Source organism: Myotis daubentonii, chromosome 5 (genome assembly GCF_963259705.1).
Source record: "Myotis daubentonii chromosome 5, mMyoDau2.1, whole genome shotgun sequence".
NCBI classification, from domain to species: Eukaryota; Metazoa; Chordata; class Mammalia; order Chiroptera; family Vespertilionidae; genus Myotis; species Myotis daubentonii.
In genome coordinates this window covers 27,009,021-27,019,009 of record NC_081844.1, presented here as the reverse complement: position 1 = coordinate 27,019,009, position 9,989 = coordinate 27,009,021, and the positions used below count along the sequence as shown (strand labels likewise).

Below are 9,989 nucleotides of genomic sequence, written 5' to 3'. Positions count from 1 at the left end.
AGAGAGGCCAGAAACAGACTCACACGTAAAACAGTCAACTGATTTTGACAAAAATGCCAAGGAAATTCAATGGGGAAGCAGGTAGTCTAGGACAATGGAATATCTCTATGGAAAACCATGAACTTCAACCTTACCTCATACCATGTGTAAAAATTAACTCGAAATGTATCAGAGGATTGTTCCCAACAGATATCTGATCCTTAAAAACAGGATTCCTGATCCTTCCTTGCCAGTTTCCATGTTCCACTGTCCTAGCTGCAGAGAAAGATTGAACTCATTCTTTTTTTTTTTTAAATATATTTTATTGATTTTTTACAGAGAGGAAGGGAGAGGAATAGAGAGTTAGAAGCATTGATGAGAGAGAAACACCGATCAGCTGCCTCCTGCACACCCCCTACTGGGGATGTGCCCACAACCAAGGTACATGCCCTTGACTGGAATCGAACCTGGGACCTTTCAGTCCGCAGGCCGACGCTCTATTCACTGAGCCAAACCAGTCAGGGCTGAGCTCATTCTTGACCCTCCTTTACCTCAGGTCCATTCTTCCAATTTCTACCCAGTCTTCCTCCAACTCTGCTTCCACCACCTTCAATCTAGTGCAAGCCGCCATGTTCTCCATCCTGGACAACTGCTATGGCCTGGAGTGACTCCCCACTTCCTCTCCTTCCTGGCCAGGCCAGTCTCCACCCAGCAGCCATGGGAATCTCCTGATTAAAGCCCTTCAACCGCTTCCCGCCCTGCTCCAGAGAAAGCTGCAGATCCTCACCACAGCCCACAGGGCCCTGACCGGTGTGGCTGTGGCTGACGTCTCCTGTACAGCCACATGACCTGCATCTATTCCCACACTCTTCCTCTTCAGTTTCCTCTACCTAATGTCCTCCTCTTGGCTCTTGTCCATCTTTTGGGTCTTGGCATAAATACCTCTTCCTCAGAGAGGTCTAGCTGACTCCTTAGTCCCAGGAAGGTCCCATGTTATGACCTCATCACACCTTAGGCTTTTCTTCCATCGCACTGAAGATTTTCCTATCAAGGCTCGAGGGGGGTGGGGGCCACTCCTGTGCCCTTCCCTTCCCTTTCTTCTGTCAGAGGCGCGTGCTTTGCCTTTCTCTCTCCTACGTTCCAAGGGCTCCTCTTCTGCCCCTGTAACTTGTTTCAAGCCTATGAAGCTCAGCTGGCTCACTTCTACTCTGTAACTTAAAAAAAAAGTTTTTATTGATTTTTAAAGAGGAAAAGAGAAACATCCTCCCATACACACCTGACAGGATTAAACCCACAACCTGGGTATGTACCCTGACCAGGAATCAAAGCTGCAACCTTTGTGCTTGGGAAGACGCTCAACCAACTGAGCCACACCAGCCAGGGCGCCTCTGTAACTTTGTAAGTAAACTTTCTCTTAAAAAAAAAAAAGTCTTTTCTCTGATGTATTAGTGTGATCAACATGCAAGACAAGTCAACTGAACTCACAGACTGCTCCATGGGCAGGAACCCTGCCTTCCCACTGCATCACTGCAGGCCTATCATCTGCTCAGTGTGCTCAGCATGTTGAGGACCCTTAGGAAATATTACATGAATGAGAGACCAATGTTCAGACCCCACTTGTCCGTTCTCTGTGCATTACTCAACATTATGAGCTCAGGTTTAGAGAACTCCCAGGTGGCTTGCTTTTCATGGATTCCTCATAACCAGCCTATGGAGGTGGGCACGGTTTCCATTTTACAGGCGAAATGTAAATGAGTCCCATAAACTTTCCTGGCACCCCCAGCTACTAACAACAATGGAGGCATGTTTTAAATCCAGGTCTTTCTGCTCTATGTTGCAAGGGACTCACCTTGGGCTTGGAAAGACTCAATGAGTTAATGCACACTCAATAGGCAGTTAGTCTCTATTCCTCTTTCAATTAAAAAAAAAAAAAAAGAGTAGTATTTAGTATGTGGCAGAGGAGGGCACCACACTAGATGCTGGGTATTCACTAGTGAGTAAAATGAACATCTTTGCCATTTAAGTTCCATTTGAGAACAGGGAGACAGAAAATAGAAAGAGGGTACCCCAAAAATGTGAAAAGGAATCAGTGACAAAAAAGGAGAGATGCCTGAGGTGGTGAGTGAGCTGACCCCGAAAAATGAGGAAGGGCAGGCCTGAAAGGCAAGGGCAGGGACAAGCAGGCTGTGGAGCCTGACCTTGGGGCACCTGGCTCAGCTGAGGGACTAAACGAAAGCCCTGGAGATCCTTCCAGAACAGAGAGTCCCCTAGGGCAGGGGTGGGCAACCCCTGGCACGCGTGCCAAACATGGCACGCCAGTAACTTTTTGCTGGCACGGGAAACCCTCTCTTATAATCTTCCACTTACAAATTTTTTCTTAATCGACTTTTTTATTTTTCAGATAAATTCAGTGTAGATGCATCTTAGATAAATAATTTTACATAACAAGTTATCTTAAAGACCATAGATATGGATTGATGAGAGAGGGGAAGAGCAATTTCTATGCTTCTGCCTTAACTCTCCCTGCCTTCCTACATCCGACCAGTGTTTTGGTTTCATCCACGTACGCTTGTGAATCTCTGTTCTCAGTGATGAATTTTGTTAAGTCTCATAATAGGAGTAGCCTGAAGGATGAAAGTAGCAGCTCATTCATATCTCTGAAGGTCACGAAATATAAACCTGATGTAAAATCTCTGTCATCAGTGATGCAGCAGCAAAAGTCCCATTGATAATATCAAACGGAGTCATAAAGTTTTCTGTCGGACTATCAGTGTACATGTACACATTAAAGAATAAATGTATTTTTCATCATCATATACTGTGTTTTTGTCGCTCGAATGAATTTTATTATGTCTTCAAGGTTCTTCACATACGTACACCTTAAGAGATATCAAGTAGGCGTAACATGTTCTAAAAAATTTAGGGTTGGCATGCAGAAGAATTTTGAGTCAGAGATTTTGCTGGTTTTGGCACGCACTCACAAAAAGGTTGCCCACCCCTGGGTCTGCGCCTTCACACTCTCCCTCACCGCTTTCATGTTTTGACTCAAATGCCTTCTTCGCAGCGAGGCCTTCCCAGATCGCTCGATATAAAATCTACATGACCCGCCCTGTCTCCATCTCAACATGACGTGTTTTACTTATTTCTCTTGCCTCTCGCCCGCCTCCCCCAGGAGGCCCCCCATTAGGCCGTGAGCGCCACAAGCCGCTGAGATTTTTGTCTGTTCTGTGCTGTATTCCGCCTGGAATATAGTAGCAGGTCAATAAACATTTGCTAAACTAATTAACAGCACTAGGAAGGCTTAGCAGAAAAGGCAGCCACGGTCGAGTTCCCCTCGGACCCGCCCAACAGGCCCCACCACCCTCTGACCAGGGATGAAAGCGACTCCCCGGCCTACGCTCGGCCGACTCTGCTCAACTTCAGTCCAGCCTTACGCACGGCCTCCCGCCCTCACGAGTTTCAGGGTCCCGGGCCAGCCATTTCCCACAGATCCCACCACCTCTCACCCCATCCCCCAACCTCCTGCCGCCGCCGCCGTCAAGACCGCCGCAGTGGCGGCCGCTCTGCGCACGCTCCGCGGCGTGGGTACGCGCGGCGTCGGAAGCGAAGACCCCTGTGCGTCGGCGTAGGACCTTCCCCGACAGAGATGGGAGGGGCGTCGGGCACTGGTGCCGTTCCCGGCCCCGCCCACCTTCTTGGTCTCGGGGAATGCGCATGTGCACTGGGAGCGGAAGCGCGGGCGGGCGCGCGCTCTAGGCCGGGCGGACGGCGGAAGCGGGAGAAGCCATCCGTGAGGGGGGGGGGTAGGGGAGTCGGCGAGTGCGCGCGCCGCGGGGGCGCGGGCGCCGTGGGTGCGGGGTAGGGGGAGGCCAAGGCGGGCGGGCGCGCGCACGAGGTTTAACCTCGCTTGGTGGCGGCGGCTTCTTTGTTTCGTGAGGAGAGGCGAGACGCCCACTCAGCTCCCGGCAAAGCGCAGAGGGGCGGGGGCGACGCCGAGAAGGCGACGGTGCAGGCGGCTCCCGGTAAGGAACGTGGGCCGCGGGGGAACGGCACGGGGTTGGGAGGACGGTTTGAATGGAGTCGGGGCGCCGAGGGGGGAGGGGGCTGCTGGCTCCCAGAGCCGGGCCGGGGTACGGCGGCGCCCGAGGGTCAAGAAGCCCGGCCGGCACCGCGCGCGCGAGGAAAGCTGTGTAGTGAGGCTGCGGCGGCTACGAAATCCGCGGGCCGGCGGGGTGGGGGCCGGTGCCGCGTGGAGGCCGCGCGCCACCCGCGCGCGTTCTCGCCGGATTCGCCGGACAAAGCTTGCCGCCCCCTCGGCGGGCCAGGGCTCCGGCCGCGATCGCGGTCTCCGTGGCGGCTGTAACAAAAGCGAGGCGTCGGGGATTTTTCTGGCTGTTATAACGGGTCCGACCCGAATGTTGCCTTTTTGGCGAGGTTGCGGTCGCGGCTCAGTAGGAAAAAACCCTTAATGTGTGCGGTGTCGCCTGGACACGAGCATTCGCAGCCTCCTTGGGTTAGATGACCTAATATTTCATTTTAAAAATCACATATTCTAGATTTTTAAAGTAAAGGTAAATAATTCGCCCCATCCCTTGCAAGTAGGAACTTCAAAATGTTTGTCCTGAGTGGAGGGGTGGGGTTGGTAGCAAGTGGGGTAGGACTGGGGGAATTGTTTGCTATTGAAAGCATTGTTTTTGCATCCTTTTTCCTTCCTACCAGTTGATTTTCCAGGTTAAGGTTTTTATGTAAAACCTGGACCTTTCTGGAGAGTGTTTTGTGACAGTCTTGGAGACACTGGTTTTGATCCCTCCCCGCCCCCCAGGGAATCCTTGGGAAGGTAGGAGATGAGTGTAAGGAACCACTTCCCGGGAATTTGAAACAAGTTTTCAGTTTGAATTGACAGACCAGATTACTGTATGATTCCTGGCGCTTGCTTGGTTACTTAGCTGTGTGACTTTAAGCAGATAGTTTAATCTCTCTGAACCTCTTAGTTTCCTCCTTTGTGAAGTGAGAATAATGTTACAAATGGGGCTGGGTGAAAGCCTGTAAAATGGTTCCTGGCAAGTGGAAGCGCTGTTACTGTCTGGTCCAATCTGCTGCTTCTTTGTTCAGCAAATCCCCGAGTCCCTACTGGGGGTCAGATGGTTGGGAGGACCCTCTCCAATCTTTAGGATGACAGGTGGTTAATGTGGGAGCAGCTCCCCCTGGCCTATCATTTAATCCTCCCAATTCTTTCTGTGGGAGGAGAGCAGTGGATGCTCAGGAAGGTGTGTGGAAGAGAGGGCTTTTACTCAGAATCCGGGAGGATGTCCAGTCTTGTATTTTGACTGCCCTGTCACAGTCATTGTTCCCTCGGCTACACTGGCGCATTGCCTCAATTTGTAATTACACATCCATATTCTGAGGACCATCAGAGCTGGGGTTGTCTCCCACAGCACCCTGGGCCTGCCCCGCGGTAGGCTCTAGTGAATGTTTGTGCAATGAATGAAGGGCCCTCGGTTGGATTGAGTGAACATGGGTGTGAAGTTCTTGGCACAGGACCAGAGTGGTTGTAAACAATAAACATTAGTTGCTATTGGGTTTTAACTTTCAAGGCCATTGTTTCCCAAACTTCATTCTCCTGGGAAGGAGAGCATGGGATGGTAGTGTGGGATGGTGGTGAGGAACGCTGGTTCTGCAATCAGACCTCCTGGTTTCACACACAGCTCGCTAAATCTTTTTTTTTTTAATAGGTTTTTATTGATTTGGGGGGAGAGGGAAACATCAGTGTGAGAGAGAAACATTGGTCGGTTGCCTCTGGTATGCACTCCCAACTGGGGATCAAATCTGCAAACTGGGCTTGTTCCCTGATGGGGAATTGAACCACCAACCTTTTTTTTTTTTTTAAATATATTTTATTGATTTTTTACAGAGAGGAAGGGAGAGGGATAGAGAGTTAGAAACATCGATGAGAGAGAAACATTGATCAGCTGCCTCCTGCACACTCCCTACTGAGTGGGTATGTGCCATAACCAAGGTACTTGCCCTTGACCGGATTCGAACCTGGGACCCTTGAGTCCACACGCCAGTGCTCTATCCACTGAGCCAAACTGGCTAGGGCCGAACCACCAACCTTTTGGTGCATAGGACAATGCTTAATATGGACCAGGGCCCAGCTGTCTAAATCTTAATTAGACCGCAAGCGAGGCACTTACCAGTGGGTTTCCCCATTTGTGAAACAAGTATGACAAATGGTGGTTGAGGGATATCTGTTTAACACATTGCAGGGCTTGGCATGTATGAGTGGTTATATATATTTTACTAACCTCCTTTAAAATCAGTGCATACATAATTGTGAAATTCTCCATGTACCACCTAAAATCATTTTTTTCCTTTATTTTTTTTAATTTCTTTATTAGTTAAGGTATTACAAATATGTCCTCATCCCCCCCCATTAAACCACCATCCCCCCCCCCCCCCCCACACACACACACTCATGCTCTCATCCCCCTGTTGTCCATGTCCATTGGTTTGGCTTATATGCATGCATACAAGGTCCTTTGGTTGATCTCTTCCCCTTGCCCCCTCCCTCCCCTACTTTCCCTCTGGGGATTGATAGCCTGATCGCTGTTTCTCTGTCTTTGGATCTGTCCCTGTTCATCAGTCTATGTCAGCCGTGGGCAAACTACGGCCTGCGGATCCGGCCTGTTTGAAATGAATAAAACTAAAAAAAAAAAAGACCGTACCCTTTTATGTAATGATGTTTACTTTGAATTTATATTAGTTCACACAAACACTCCATCCATGCTTTTGTTCCGGCCCTCCGGTCCAGTTTAAGAACCCATTGTGGCCCTCGAGTCAAAAAGTTTGCCCACCCCTGGTCTATGTTGTTCTCTATATTCCACAAATGAGTGAAATCATGAGGTATTTATCTTTCTTTGACTGGCTTATTTCACTTAGCATAATGCTCTCCAGTTCCATCCATGCTGTTGCAAAAGGCAAGAGTTCCCACCTAAAATCATTTTTTTAAAAAAATATATATTTTATTGATTTTTTACAGAGAGGAAGGGAGAGGGATAGAGAGTTAGAAACATTGATCAGCTGCCTCCTGCACACCTCCTACTGGGGATGTGCCTGCAACCAAGGTACATGCCCTTGACTGGAATTGAACCTGGGACCTTTCAGTCCGCAGGCCGACACTCTATCCACTGAGCCAAACCAGTTAGGGCTAAAATCATTTTGATCTTGTAAGTTTTGGAGTTAGGGCTGGGGGATGACATCAGAACTGTGACATCATCAGTGCATGGTCTATAATCTTTGTCTTTGAAAAGCAAACATACACATCTTCATTTGCATACTTTACCACTCCTTTTGGACCCTCAAAACAATGGGAGGTGATCCTAATGCAGATGTGGGAGAGCGGGCAAATGTCTGGTGAGAACAACATTCTGCTGGCAAAGAAACACATCCAGGGTTGTTTCTTCACCAGGGGCTCTCCAGTCAACCACCCTGGGTTTGACTTCTGGTTTTGCCACTTTCCTTGGTGCCTCAGAGAAATGGAAGTGACAGAGTGCCTGCCTGGCACATAGTAAATCCTCAGTTGTGCCAGTTGATTTTAGCCTCGGTCATCATTCCTTGCCTGCCATGTACAGAGGGACCCATTTACATTAACAAAAGACTGAACACAATGTCAATAGCGCTCCCTAGAGTTGTGCAAGAAGTGGCTCAGGAGGGACTCATTCATACCGGCCACAGACAGAGCACAGTGTGAATGGGAGTTGTGCAAGAAGTGGCCCAACCACTCATTGCCCATTCATATAGCAAACAAATGTGCATTGAGTGTCTGCCATGAGCCAGGCACTGCTGGGAGCTGGTGATTCAACCAGGAGCAGGCAGACAAGGCCCCTGTTCTGATTTGCTTATATCTGTCTTCTTATTTGCCAGAGGCGGGTAGTAATAGTACCCAACTTGTAAGATTGCTGTAAGGACTAAACAACAACAAAAAATGACAAACGTAAGTTGCTTACAGGGTGCCTGGTGCATAGTGCTAACCATTTGGTAGCTGTTGTCATTAGTATTCCCACAACATCTTGGTACAGAATATATTTTTGCCAAATTGTAGTCATTTTGTATGATTCAAGGTGGTAATGAAGAAATAGACTCCTGCCCTAGCTGGTTTTGCTCAGTGGATAGAGCATCAGCCTGCGGACTAAAGGGTTCCAGGTTCGATTCTGACCAAGGGCACATGCCCGGATTTTGGGTTCGATTCTGACCAAGGGCACATGCTCGGGTGCAGCTGATCGATGATTCTCTCTCCCTCTCCCTTCTCTGAAATCAATAAAGAAATATATTTTAAAAAAATAGACTCCTCCATTTTCCCTTAATACTTAAAAATTTTATGCTTTTCAATTTCACCATAACGCATTGGAAAGGAGGAGGCATGTTTGGTAGCATGGCTTTTGAAAAATAGCAAACATTTGTTAATTTCACATATTTTCTTACAATTTGTAACATTGATTGGAATATTTAAGAGAAAATTGAAGTTTTTTTAAAAATTAGAATTAAAGGGATGTGGAAAACCTATTATAAAAGGGAAGCAACAGCTGCTGGAATATGGGGGGAAATGTCCAAGGGGAAACATGTCAGAATCAAGTTTGAAGCCAAATGGAGAGCTGCCATTGCTGTTGACCTTATACTTAACATCTCAAAGAAGTATAAGCCTCATGAATATGATCACTGATGTCTTGGTTGGAATTTTCTGTTAGTTGCATGCTGCTGCTATTAATTTTTCAGGATATGGATTTGGTGAGCATGAGAAATTAAATTCGACCTGTACTCATTTTCCTATATTGTTAGGGAAGGAAAGCACCGGGTGTAGCTGGGTTTATGGGGAGGTCAGATTTCACAGGGCAGAGAAAAATGAGGGGATGCATCGATTTCCCCCCAATTCTCTCAGGGCAGGTGCTTTCTTTAGAAAACAGGTACATGTTAGCTAGAATCAACCTGCTCCGACCCCTTCCTTTGCAACCCCAAGTGGTTTCCAGAGCTTCACTTTGGGACTTGTTTACTTTGCTAAAGGAACATTTCTTCGTTTTTGCACATGGACACTGTCACTGAGATCAGTCTGAGTTTTGCTCTGTGAAGTTCACCAGCCGTGAGTGTGGTAAAGGAGGGTTGACTGTTTTTAGTAGCAGTGGCCTTTAAAATGGTTCTTTGGGCTGGTTTAAGTTCTCCTTTAACCGGCAGGTCGCGCCCTGCTGGCTCAGGATGCAGGTGGCCGCATGGCAGTTGCTGCTTCACCTGTTACAGTGGGAGACTTGAGGTGGCAGGTTTGAAGTATGTCACCCTGACTTGCCCTGTGAGTGCCAGTAAAGTGACACAGTGTATGGTCTCACTGTCCTAACGGTGATACTAAAGCACAGCAAGCCGTTTGCTATATGCTGAGAGCTGATTCTGGCCCTGGTGACTGCCAAGTGTTTCTGATCACAGCCTGGACTGATTGTATACTGAGTACCCTTGCCCGTCTCCACAGAACACCTCCTGTGGGGGGCTTCTCTTCGCTGTACTTCACACCCTTCCAGGCTCTCTTCCTCCTATACCAGTGGTCGGCAAACTCATTAGTCAACAGAGCCAAATATCAACAGTGAAACAATTGAAATTTCTTTTGAGAGCCAAATTTTTTAAACTTAAACTATATAGGTAGTTTGCTTCTTCTTTGTAGCCATGTCAAACAGGGCACCTAAAAAAATGTTTCATTTTATAATAATAAAGCTAGCAACACAAAATAATTACAATTCTTAAATTGATGACAAAAATACCTGTAGGATTTTCAGCTGGTTGGCAAAATACAGGTAAGTTTATGCTTCGAGTAGGTACTTTTGTCACCCGCGCGCAATTTGTGGACGCGACTATCACTAACCACTGCACAATGAGACTGCTGACTGACTGGCTCACTCACCTCGTGCATGAATCGCGTGCGCCTCCCCCGCGCTGCGTGCCTGCCTGCGCCGTGTTGCCCGTCGCCCGACCGA

General features: G+C 48.1%; 1 protein-coding gene across 16 annotated transcripts in view; it reads left to right on the top strand.

The window, feature by feature from the left end:
• The first annotated feature begins 3,849 nt into the window (after window positions 1–3,849).
• SMARCA4 (SWI/SNF related, matrix associated, actin dependent regulator of chromatin, subfamily a, member 4) overlaps window positions 3,850–9,989 on the top strand; it is a 101,080-nt gene continuing 94,940 nt past the window's right edge. For 4 of the 16 annotated variants that reach the window (XM_059696772.1, XM_059696770.1, XM_059696766.1 and 1 more), the window contains exon 1: window positions 3,852–4,001. The gene's annotated coding sequence lies outside the window, so the exon portion shown is untranslated. Of the gene's footprint in view, window positions 4,002–9,989 lie in introns of all 16 variants that reach the window. The other 12 variants (XM_059696761.1, XM_059696767.1, XM_059696777.1 and 9 more) reach the window with 5 other exon arrangements.